Consider the following 13,835-nt stretch of genomic DNA (forward strand, 5'->3'; position numbering starts at 1 on the left):
ACCACTGATTTTTAAATACAATAAAGTGAATACAATGTAAAAGTAGCTATAGATGAATACAGCTGAGTTGAATACATTTGACATGAATACAGCTGAGTTGAATACATATGACTTGAATACAGTGAAAAGAATTTTTGATTTTTTTTTATTCGCTGTATTCATGAATACAACTAGGCCGTTTTATGAATACAGCGAGCCATTTTTTGAATACAGCGAGGAAACTGTAGCTACGCAATGTAAATATTGAAACTGTAGCTATGACAAATTTTAAACCCCCAAAGTGTAATCATTTATGTAAAATTCCCCAAATGTAATATGAAGCATAACATTAAGTAAATCGACAATTACATTTGAGTCTAACCCTTGTACAACAAAGAAAATGAACCTTGGATTTAACTAAACTAAAAGCTTTATAAGGAGACAACTTATTTCTTCAACTAATATCACAGACTTAACATTGCCTTCCACCACAAGAAAAAGAACTGAGGATCCGCCAAGAGTATTTCTTGAAAATGATGTCACAAGTGTGTTAGACGTATCACTTCCCAGATTCGAGTCCATTTTGGAATCAATTGGGCTAATGTCACACAATGACACTTATGTTGACATAGTAAGTACTAATAGGTAAGGCATTAACGTATTGTAGACACTGAAATTTAATCGAACTTAAATCCACAAATTAATTTGGATCATATTCTAAATTCTAAATGTATTGGTCCAAACAAATATTATGGGCTAACATAATCGGATTTATTGTTTAAATCTAATATGTATGGACTTAGTTGAAACACCAATTCAATTGGGCTAGTCTATCTTGTCGGACTTCACATGATGAGGCCACTTTATTAGCCCAAGGTCCATGCCACGTGTCAGATGACGTGGCGCGCCAAGTCAAATCAAGGACCAATAAAATCATGCCACGTGCATAAATGACATAGCATGTCAAGTCAATAGAAGAACCAATCAAATGTCGCCAAGTGTTCAAATGACATGGTTCAACCAATCATCTACAAACCCTAGCTCTCCCCTACAACTATAAATAGGGGTCTTCATAAAGCCAAAAGGAGGAGAGATAGACATAGAGAAGCTCTCAGCCGCAAGTCTTCCACATACTAAGAAGTCTTCGCTCCAAGTGGTGAGCCGCAAGTTTCCATACCTCTACGTTTGTGATTAAAGCTCGGCTCCGCATTCGTAGTGAAATATCAACAACAAGTGATTCGTCCATTCAAGAACAAGCAAAAGCCCTTGATTGACGGCCGTATCGTGAGGAGAAGAATCAGAGGATTACATCTTTTTATTTAAGATTTCATAAAGATTGTAACCCCCGCGCAAATTCTTGAAATCAAATATTATTCTTTGTCGCTATTTTTCTTGTCTTGATTATTATTTTCAGGAACGAAAGATTAGTCGTTACAAATTTGGCACGCCCAGTGGGACCATCTTTACCTCTCATCTCTTCTCTCCAATAGTCGAACTTCAAAAACACTAAGATGGCTTCCAAGAAGGTCAACTCGAAATCCGCATCCGCAAAAACTACCGGATCCAAATTCTCTGTTGCTGTTGAAAACATCCTAGATGTTACTGAGGGGAGCACCGGACCTGTCACAAGGAACCAAGCCAAATTGCTATGGCAACGAGTTCCGCAAGCACAGCCTGAATCTGCTGTCGTCTTTGGTTCGTCTTCCGCAAACACCACAGAAGAAGGGGAGAATGTCGCCAAAATGGTGGAGAGGGTTCTAGCCCAACTTAGTTTATCTAAGCCCAAGAAATCCATCAGGCAAGCTGACGATGACGTCTTGAGCACTGGATCTACTCCGCATAACATGTCTGCATCCTATGTTCGCAAAAATCTGTGTTATTCTTCTTCATCTATGATGGTGATGCATGCGATGATGACCAATGCTTCAACTGTTGAAGAACAACTCGCGAGTTTGACAAAGGCAATTGGAGACTTGACCAAATATGTGCAAGATCAAGATAATCGAATTGTCAAGTTGACAGATAGGTTTGATAGTGTGATGGAGGGGGATTCGAGTCATGCCCCTGGAAAACGTCCGCAAGCACAAGAAAGGATTGAATCTCCCGCAAAACAAGTGGAACATGCTTCAGAAATCCAAGTTTCCTCTGAAGGGATGATCCCAATCAATCAAATAAAGGAGTTCATCATGGGGACCATCAAGGATAAATATGATGTTTCCGCAAAATCATCCCTTACATATGCGAAGCCGTACACTGCAAGGATTGATAGCTTGAAGATGCCTGCCGGTTATCAACCCCCAAAATTTCAGCAGTTTGATGGCAAGGGAAATCCGAAGCAACATGTGGCACACTTCATTGAAACATGCAACAACGCTGGAACATATGGTGATTACCTTGCCAAATAGTTTGTTCGTTCCCTTAAAGGTTATGCTTTTGATTGGTACACAGACCTTGAGTCTGGTTCCATTGATAGTTGGGAGCAAATGGAGCAGGAGTTTCTCAACCGCTTCTATAGCACAAGACGCACCGTAAGCATGGTGGAACTTACAAACACTCGCCAGCGAAAGGAAGAACCAGTTATTGACTTCATCAATCGATGGAGGCATGCAAGTCTAAACTGCAAAGATAGACTCAGCGAAGCTTCGGGAATAGAGATGTGCATTCAAGGTATGCACTGGGGTGTCACCTATATCTTGCAAGGCATAAAGCCTAAGACTTTTGAAGAATTGGCCACTCGTGCTCATGACATGGAGTTAAGCATGGCGTCAGTCGGAAGTGAAGCGCCGCCGGTCTACGAATCTCGCAAAGGTAAATACAAGCAAGAAGTAAAGAAAGTGGGGAGATATTTTTCCAAGACCGAAAACAAAGAATCCATGAACGTTAATGTTGCACCTGTGAAGTTCACCACTAAAGTAAGCAAGAAGCAGAGTGTGAAGTCAACTTCTTTGGAGGATAGAGCGAACAGAAAACCAACTTTGAAGGAGATGCAAGAGAAGGATTATCCATTCCTTGATTCAGACGTTTCTGCAATCTTTGATGAACTTCTTGGGCTGAAACTTTTTGAGTTACCCGAGATGAAGCGGCCGAATGAAGTAGGGAGAACTGATGAACCGAATTATTGCAAGTACCACCGATTGATCGGCCACCCTATAGAGAAATGATTTGTCTTCAAGGATAAAGTTATGGAGCTAGCCCGCGAAGGAAAGATTTCACTTGAAGATGAGAAAGAAAGTGCAAACCAAGTTGGTGTCACAATTAGCTCACTCGATCCAGTCATGACCTGCAACTTTGTTGAAGGATATGGAGAGAAAGACATCCCGAACATATGTCTGGCAGGAATGATTAAGTTTGGAGACTTCGAACCAGTTAATGTGAATGAAATGTTTTCTCTTCTTACACCGAGCGATATTGTGTCAGTAGAAGGAGGACCGTCTGAAGAAGATGAAGACCAAAGTGGTCATCTTGATGATGGGGGTTGGACTCTCGTAACTCGTCGCAAGCACCGTAAAACAGGTTCGCGAAAGGATTCAGTGAAACGACAAACTAAGGGAAAGAAGGTGAGTAAACCTGAAACAAAAAATCCAGCTAAGCACCCAAAGAAGGAGAAAATAGGAGGGCGCTATTACCAAGAACCACGTCGTCCAATAACATTAGGAGAATACTTGCCGAGTTGGTTTCACACCAAATTCGTCATTGATGATGTAAAAGCTTCATGTTGTACCGTTGATGAGAAGGAAGCGAAAAACGTGACCTCATCATGTCCAACATCAGAAGACTCTGCAAAGTCATCTCCTGAAGTCATACATGCGTGCATGGCCAAAATCACATTCACCGATGATGACCTTCTACTCGGCGACATACCTCATAATCGCCCTTTATTAATGATTGGGTTTGTACGTGAGCAAAAGGTGAACAGAATCCTAATCGATGGTGGATCTGGAGTTAACATCCTTCTTATTCACACAATGAAGGAGCTTGGAATCGCAATGGAGGATCTTTCCGCAAGTCGTTTGATGATCCAAGGATTCAACCAAGGGGGACAAAGAGCCATAGGAGCTATCAAAGTAGACCTCACCATCGGCGAGCTGCAATCTAGCGCATGGTTGCATGTGATCGATGCAAGGTATAACATCTTACTCGGTAGGCCTTGGGTACATGAGAACAAGGTGATCCCTTCTACCTACCACCAGTGTTTGAAGTATCATGAAGATGGAGTTGAAAAGAAGATTATGGCCGATGATAATCCCTTCACTGAAGCTGAATCGCACTTCGCCGATGCCAAGTTCTACTTAAAGAAATGTTCCGCAAAAGTTGATGAAGTTGCGATAAAAGATAATGCTGAGTTTATGAACCAAAATGCAAAGGTGGCTGCTTGTAAGGAGAAGGCAGCAGTTAAGGAAGATCAAAGGTCCTTCGATGTCAATAAGTTGCCCAACACAAATGGCGCTTCTTCGAGTAAGAAAGTGACTTCTGTTCTTCGTTATGCTCCAAAGGCCAAAAAGGACGAGGGAAACATGTTAGGAGGACTAACCCTTCCTATCAAGCAGATCGACACAATAATGTCATCTACGAAATTACTCGGAAAATTTGTGGCTAGCAGCTCGCTACAAAATGAAGCACTCCCTACGAGGCGTACAGGTGAAGGTTTCGATCCAAATGCTTACAAACTACTCGCAAAGGCTGGATACAATCCTTGCGAACCATCAAAATTAGGGAAGCTTCCGATGGAACCTGCGGCGAGGCAAAAACGTGAAGGTTTGGGGTATAAACAACCCCCACCAGTTCGCATCTCCATAAGAAGGGCAAGTAATAACTACATCACTGCAGAAGAGGAACCTCTTGCTTCTAACAAAAGGCCGTCTGTCTTCGACCGACTGGGAAAGTCGACCGCAAGAGTTTCTGTATTTGAGAGGTTAGGACCAATGAAGAATGGAAGCAAGATTCGGAGAAACCACAAGCGTATGAAATCATCAGTTTTTCCCAAATCTCAAAATATCTCCAAAGATTTCCGAAGTCTGATCCCTTCTAGGATGAGGCGGCAAACGGGTCTTGTGGTCTCATGTGGAGAAGTGCTAAAAGCAAAGTCGCATGTTGTGGTCTACACTAAGGAGCGGGATGAAGATAAAGAAAGTGTTGGCTCTTCATATCACGTTGCTGTACAAGATGAAAGGGATACTTTATCTCCAATAAGGGTTGGTGAAGAGTTGGAGGATGTTTCTTGGTGTTACCATATATCTGTCGATGATGGAGAACCTCAAGAAGATGAAGACGCCAAGGATGCTCCGCCCGAATTTGAAGAAGGGGTAAAAACGACAGTCGACGCATTGAAAGAAATCAACCTTGGCACTGATGAAGATCAAAGGCCTACTTATGTAAATTCTTTACTTGCAGTCGATGAAGAGAGTGCTTATGTTGAATTACTTAAAGAGTATAAGGATGTATTTGCCTGGAGTTACAAAGAGATGCCTGGCTTAGACCCTAAAGTTGCGGTCCATCATCTCGCTGTCAAGAATGGCACACGTCCTATCAAACAAGCACAACGACGTTTCAGGCCCGAATTGGTTCCCTTGATCGAAAATGAAGTTAACAAGCTTATTGAGGCTGGTTTCATTCGCGAAGTTAAGTTCCCCACATGGATTTCGAGCATTGTCCATGTGAGAAAGAAGAATGGACAAATTCGAGTATGTGTTGACTTTAGGGATCTCAACAATGCATGCCCTAAGGATGAATTTCCACTTCCCATTGCTGAGCTTATGATTGATGCCACTACTGGATACGAGGCGATGTCCTTCATGGACGGCTCATCTGGTTATAACCAGATCCGCATGTCACCTAAGGATGAAGAGCTTACCGCATTCCGCACTCCTAAAGGTATTTATTGCTACAAAGTAATGCCTTTTGGCTTGAAGAATGCTGGAGCAACATACCAAAGAGCTATGCAAAATATCTTCGACAACATGCTTCACAAAAACGTCGAGTGTTATGTTGACGATCTGGTGGTAAAATCAAGAAAAAAGAGTGATCACTTGCAAGACCTGAGAATGGTGCTTGACCTACTACGAAGGCACCAACTCAAAATGAATCCTTTGAAGTGTGCATTTGGGGTTACTGTCACACCCCATTTTAATCGGGTAGATTTAGGGTGTATGACATATTGGTGATTCCTATTTGTTTGTTTTAAAGAGTCGCCACCTAATTAATTTAACGGTGAATTAGGACACCTAAATGTTAACTAAGGTAAAGCTAACTAAACCTCTGTTAATAGTCTGCTTAACCAGTGTGATTCTAGGTAAGGGCTCTATATTATCCTAAAGGGAAGGGGTTAGGCATCCTTTAGAATCCGTTAACTTACGGTTATCCGACCAGACTTAAGTTAATTAATTGGGATTAAATGTGGATATAATACTTAAGAAAATAATTTCGTAAACTATTACTAAGGTTTAAAAAGGATAAAAATATGATAATGCTATTTTAAAATAATGCTTATTACTAAGGTTTTAAATGAGACGAATAAGATGAATAGAAAATATGATAATTTGTATAGGAAGGGAATTTCAAAATGCCATTTAACAGAGAAGGTTCGAAATGCTAAGTAACACTTAGAAATATGTTGATATAATTTTAAATACTATTTTAAAATAAAACCTGTAAAAAATAATTTGCATATGAGTAATAGTTTTAAAAGAAGATTTCGCGAAAAAATTGAATTTTTTGAATAATGTGATATGAATATGAATATATAGAGAATTTAGACTATTCTTTAATGGAGAGCAAAAGGAAGTGAGTTTTCTTTCTCTTGTATTAATTCTATTTGACTACATTTGATTTAAAACATGTGTGGTTAGAAGAATCTTGGAACAAAGTTTATACGATATATTTAAATTGTTATTTAGTGACGTTTTGAAATTTCTAATAAAATAAGAATAGAAATGTGATCTTAATCCAACGTATATGTTAACGACTTCACGTCTTTGAAAATCAATTGCTTTAATATAGATAAATATTATAGGTACTATAAATAATTTAATGTGAAAAATGAAACTACGAAATTAATTATTGGTTCTTCCTACTCATTTTAATAAAATCAACCCCATTAGTTCCGCTAAGGTTCACCTAATCTAAGCAAATAAAAAATAGGTGAAGTGTTAGTTATGCAATTACAAATTAAATGCACCAAATGGAATAAAACAGAAGAGTAAATGGGCTAAATGGGTTCAGCCGATTTTCAGAATTGCTGCAGCCTGCCACTGATGGGCTTCGGCCCAGCGGATTTTATTCATATGTTGCTACAGGCTGTTGGGCTTTGGCCCAGGTGTTTATTCTCCTTGTTTGGCCGCAGTTTGGGCTGATATTATATGGCTGACTTGAGAGAAAATATGTTGGCTTTTAGCCCCACACCGAATGCAGGAGATGACAAGTCCTTCAGACTCGTATGCGATGGTCATGCATAAAAGATACGAGGGGAAAAAGGTTAGTATACGATGAATAAGACTTGAACAAGCAAAAGTACGAATCCAAAGCAAACTCCAGAGATTATATATATATATATATACTATGTATATTTGATGTATACTAACACTTGGACGAGGCAATTGTCTCATTCATCCCTAAAGAGAGCTGAATAATTAGAACAGTAGGGACTGACAAGGAGATGTTGTTCATCAAACATGAGTATAGGCAACATTAAACGAACATAGGCAAAACCAGTAGTGTAAACTTTATTGCACTTAAACATGTTTTTTAAAAAAATCAGATATGTCATGTGGTTCAAACAAAATGAGCACACCAATCTACACATATTTAACAACTTGCGGATTAAGCATGATATGATGAACAATCGCAGAATCTAAGAGAAACAACACATTCTTAAGTGGACAGTTGGAGATGCATAGATGGATATTACTATTTTTAATGTATCAGGCAGAACCAAATCTGGACAGAACTGGTAGTATTCCTCAAGTTATGCTTAATCAAATCATCTTCATTTTTTGGCGAGAAATGACACTAAAGCACACTGATCCAAACAATGCCTATTAAACTGAGATTCACTAAGCTGTTGATTCCTAACAAACCAGGCTCATAGCCATCCCACAACATTAATAACCGATACTGATGTAATTATATCACACGAATAACATTCAATTAAAAGAAATCTAAGACTATCCTACACCTTAAATAAGGAAATTGAGCTAACTGACAGTCATACTAGTAGTGCATCAAGTTCATTGTTTAAGCTAGAATGGAATCAACAATATGTGGTCATACACCTAATGCAACAATAAATAAGCCAGATATACAAAATCCTTCAAAATAAGGTGGCAGTTCAAAGAGAAGGCAATACTGATTTCAAACAAGAAAACATACATGGGATGCAGACATAACTAGCATAATGGTCAAACCATGTAGATACTTTATCTACAGCAAGAAGTCATGCTTATCAAATAGTCTTATATTTGGGCTGAAACAGGATAGGGGCTTGACAAATTACAGTATAGATGATTAAATGCATAGTGAGAGTGGTTTCAGATGAGGGGTCACACAAGATAAACAAGTGTGCATGAGCAGGCAAGCTGAGATGCGAGAGAGAGGAGGCAGGGTTATTTATGTTCGACTTGACAGATCCTTCATGGCAAATATTTCTCTTTTGGCACAGCCAAAGGGGCAAGGAGAATGGATGGTGCAGTTGCCAACATATAACTAAACAAGATTAAGTAAAAATCTCTAAACACGATAACATCAGTGGATATCCCTATCTGTTAATCAATGCTTATCAACCAACCAAACTAGCATACACAATTCTGTTTAGGATAAAAACTGAGCTGCGCCAAACATAGCTAACATACCTAAGCGACTGAACTGGTGCAACACACATAGACACGTTAATCTACTTAAATTTAACAACAACGTACCAAAGCAGTCAGCTGAACTAACACAGAACATGGCTCAAACTGTACAAAATGAATCAACATATTGCAAAAGCATATCTGAACTCAATATGAATCGAACTTAGCCTACAAACACACGACCACGCGTTAAACTGCTAAAACTGAAATCAACTAAAGGAAGAGTAGCTCACATACTTGAACAAACCAACTACATTATCATAGTTAAACACGCTTAATCGAACAAACAGACCAGTCCAAACATATCTATCAAACTAAAATAATTTATCTAACAGGCTTGAATCACAGAACAATGAACTAAACTAACACAGGGCAACAGAAAAATGCAGCACAGGTAAAAAGAGGGAATGGCGAATTACCTTCTTCGGGCGCAGCGAAGTGAGACCTCGAATCTTTGATCTACTTCGAACACTATCAAATTCGAACTTGCGATGCTCGGATTCGCAATAATACCAAGATAAACGACAACAAAATTGATTCGATATTTTGACTTGATAACAAAACCAGATAAAAAACTATTAATCGAACTCGAATTTTATGGGGGTTATGGGCGGTTAAAGGATATAACTTTTAAGGGATTTGTTGCGACTCCTACTTAGTTCGAATTTTTCTCTGTTTCTTGAAGGTAATTTCATGAACCTCCAAAAAAATCCCCCCCATTTTTGAACATAGAAATCAATATTTATAGGGGAGATCTAGGGTTTCTTTGTGAAGGAAAGAGAGAGCGGCGTGGGGAACAAAATTGAGTGGGGATGACAGTGGTGTGGGTGTCGTGGTGTAGTGGAGGGTGTCAGAGGAGTGGTGGGAGTGGCGTCAGACGCGTGATGTAGTGGAGTGATGGGTGTGACAGAGGTGTCGGAGGCGAGTGGGATGTCGGTGGTGAAGTGGGGATCACGTGGTGAAGTGGGGGTATGGGTGTAGTGATGGAGGATGGATGGTTGCTGGTGATGGAGGTGGGTGGCGACGGAGATGGGAGATGACGACGAGAGAGGGAGGCGGAGGAAGGTGGGGGGAGGTGAAGCGGCGGTGATGAGGTGGGAAAGAAATGAGGGGAAACCCTAAAAGGGTTCCCCTTATTTTCACTGAAATGGGTCAGACCCGGTTCATTTACGGACCGGGTCAATTTTTAGACCGGGTATTAAAAGAATGGGCTAACGAATTAAAACACGGACTGGTCTAAAAATTAAGGTAAAAAATATAGGCTGGTTAAAAAATATTTATGAATTGATTGGACTTTGATTTGGAATCCGATAAATCAAAATACGGACTGAGTGCAAGAAATAGTTTGGCTTCTAAATTTAAATAAAAGACTTGTTTAAATAACTTCTGTTAAAATATTGCTCAATATGGAATATGTCGTCATTAATGCTTAGATAAAAAATGGCGTTGTAATAGCAGTGCAATAATATTGCGAAAAATCCACAGTAAAATAAATACTATTATTTAATTATGCAAAGATAAATGCGATGCGTGTGCGTAAGCTGGTAAAATACTGAAATGATAAAAATTGTGAACTATAATAATAATAATAATAATAATTATTATTATTATTATTAGTAACTGTAATATAATAATGAAACACCAGCTTTGATAAAAGGCTAATAGTTAAAATATAATATATATTTTTTTTAATTTTCCATAAAAATGTTAGAAACATAAATAGGTATTTTGGAAGAGAGGCGGGACAAAATTGGGTGTCAACAACTTGTCCCTCTTTGCTCGGTAATGATGAAAGAGTTGTCGGGCAAAGACGTTGACTCAGTAGCCTATTTTGTCCCGGCTAAAGGAAATTCGAGAGGATTGTGACCGAACTCTGGTCTCTGAGTTGCCTACATATCTCGGGCTGTACGAGAATCAGGTTGGGTGTAGTTCTGGGAAGACTACGACACCTTATGACTAATAAACCCCAATTGGCGCGAGAGTTGCAAAATATTGTCCCAGTGTTGAATTAAGATAACACTGGGTATTGTGATAGAAACTTGAGAATTCTGAAGATTGAATTGCAAAAGAATACTTGTGATTAGAGACGAGTGTTTGAGGTAGATCTTTGACCCGTGTCGGGAAGTCTGATTGTCTTTCTCGACGAATTGCCCCAGTTCGCTGCCGAAGAAAAAGTTCCACGATTTGATGTGTGATGCCAACTTTGATATTGTCAAAAGCCATCAGCTAAAAACAATTGTTAGCAATAAAGAAATATATGTAAATAAGCCAGGGTTGGAGAAGTTACACTTGCAACCCCTGTTTCAAAAGTTGAATCCACATTCGGAGGTGGATGCTTGAACTGAAATATAAGATACCCGCATTCGGAGGTGGGTACCTGAACTTGAAATATAAGATACCCGCATTCGGAGGTGGGTGCCTGAACTTGAAATATAAGATACCCGCATTCGGAGGTGGGTGCCTGAACTTGAAATATAAGATACCGGCATTCGGAGGTGGGCGCCTGAACTGAAATATAAAATACCCGCATTCGGAGGTGGGTGCCTGAACTGAAATATAAGATACCCGCATTCGGAGGTGGGTGCCTGAACTTGAAATATAAGATACCCGCATTCGGAGGTGGGTGCCTGAACTGAACATTGAAATACCCGCATTCTAAGGTGGGTGCCTAAATTGAAAATTGACATACCCGCATTCGGAGGTGGGTGCCTAATTTGAACATTGAAATACCCGCATTCTAAGGTGGGTGCCTGAATTGAACATTGAAATACCTGCATTCTAAGGTGGGTGCCTGGATTGAAATTGACATACCCGCATTCTAAGGTGGGTGCCTAAATTAAATTTTGAAATACCCGCATTCTAAGGTGGGTGCCTAATTTGAACATTGAAATACCCGCATTCTAAGGTGGGTGCCTAATTTGAACATTGAAATACCCGCATTCTAAGGTGGGTGCCTGGATTGAACATTGAAATACCCGCATTCTAAGGTGGGTGCCTAAATTAAATTTTGAAATACCCGCATTCTAAGGTGGGCGCCTAAATTGAAAATTGACATACCCGCATTCTAAGGTGGGTGCCTAATTTGAATTTTGAAATACCCGCATTCTAAGGTGGGTGCCTAATTTGAATTTTGAAATACCCGCATTTTAAGGTGGGTGCCTATATCATGTCCACTTCCCATCGTGCAAAAAATGTAAATCCACATCCACTTTCAGGGTGCAGAAAAATAAATCCAAGTTCACTTTCACTGTTCAAAATATAAATCTACGTCCGCATTTCACGGTACAAAATATAAATCCACGTCGACTTTGACGTCCGTATTATACGGTACAACAGTAAATTTACATCTACTTTCACGTCTGCATTATACGGCGCAAAAATAAATTCACTTTTACTTTCAAAAACATAAATCTGTATCCACTTTCTACAATTATATGTATATTTTTTTTGTAATATAATTCTATTTCCACTTCCATGCTCGCATCCACAATGTAAATGTAAATCCACGTCCACTTTAGAAATAGTATTGTAAAAAGATATCCACATCTTAATCCATGTCCCGTTGTGACGGAAGTTAAATATATAATTAACCCCCACAATTTGATATACGATGCAATATTTCGATCTTGTTATCTTATTAACATACTTCATTCTAAAAGAATTTGATAATGATTTGAACATGTATGAAGTGATGACGAAATTGAGGAATTCTAACCAATAACAGGTGATCAAGGTCAGTGTCCATGATTATATGTATTCGATCCATCGATGAATGTCACGAGCTAAAGCAACTGTTAGTGATAAGAATCAATAGCTGGGTCCAAAAGAATTATACTTACAGCCCTTGGTTGAGAAGATGAACTTGTGTCCACTATTGCAATTGAAATTTCGTGATGAGTGGAACGACGCCCACCGTTCGGCATAAGCTACCTTTGCATCCACGCTGAAGAGTATTTGCATTTTGAAGAAAGTTAACTTTTTGATCACGCCCATAATTTAATACATGCACCGTGTTCATGTTAATTGGACCTGTCTCAACAAAGAAAAATTGTGAGTTTAAAAGAAAATTGGTTGACTTGTGCATGTCGGGGAACTTGGCCCTTGAATTGACTTTTGTCTCGGTCGCGTCCACGTTCTTCGATGTCTCACCACATATCTTGCTTTGCCGGGGAGTTTCAGTTATAAAAAAAATGTATTTTGAAAATAAAAGTAATGAGATTTGGATGACTTTGAAAGGAAATACTTAGTGGCTCTAATATGTAACATGATTAAGAAGACTCGATTTTTGAATTTACTCACATTTTAGAAATACGGATGGACTTTTGTTTAAGACCACTTTTATGCTACTTCTAAAAATTTGTCCCAGTTTCAGTCTTAGAGATGCTTGATTCTGGACAATTGAAAAATAAGAACTTATAATGAAAGTTTTCGAAAGTGATTTGACCGACTTCGAAATTTGTCCCAGTTTCAAGTCCTGGAAACGCTTGGTTCTAAACGATCGAAAAGTGAGAAAATTGTAATGAAAATTTTTTGAAAGTGATTTGACCGATTTCAAAAATTTGTCCCAGTTTCAAGATACTAAGACACATGAATTTAAGCGGTGGGAAGACCAAGTCTTGTATAAAAATCCTTATGTATTTTATAGGAACCAAAATGTTTGGACAAACTGAAGATAAAAATTTTAAGATAGAAGGGCCGAACCCGCTTCGGGTTGCCTACGTAAACCAAAGCAATCAGGCCAGACGTAGTTCGTGATAAAAATAAAGACTTTTGAGTTTTTTTTTTTTTTTTTTTTTTTTTTTTTTTATTTTAATAAAGGGGGCCGAACCCTATGTGGGTTGCCTACGTATCCAAAAGGAAATCAGGCCACACGTAGTTCCACCCATACAACAAAACACTGTAATATTTTGGAAAAGTGGCCGAACCCGATGTGGGCTGCCTACGTATCCAACAGGAAGTCAGGCCAAACGTAGTTCCAACCACAAACAAAGATACTGAAATAATTTGAAAAGA

Source organism: Lycium barbarum, chromosome 5 (assembly GCF_019175385.1).
Source record: "Lycium barbarum isolate Lr01 chromosome 5, ASM1917538v2, whole genome shotgun sequence".
In the NCBI taxonomy this organism is placed as follows: Eukaryota; Viridiplantae; Streptophyta; class Magnoliopsida; order Solanales; family Solanaceae; genus Lycium; species Lycium barbarum.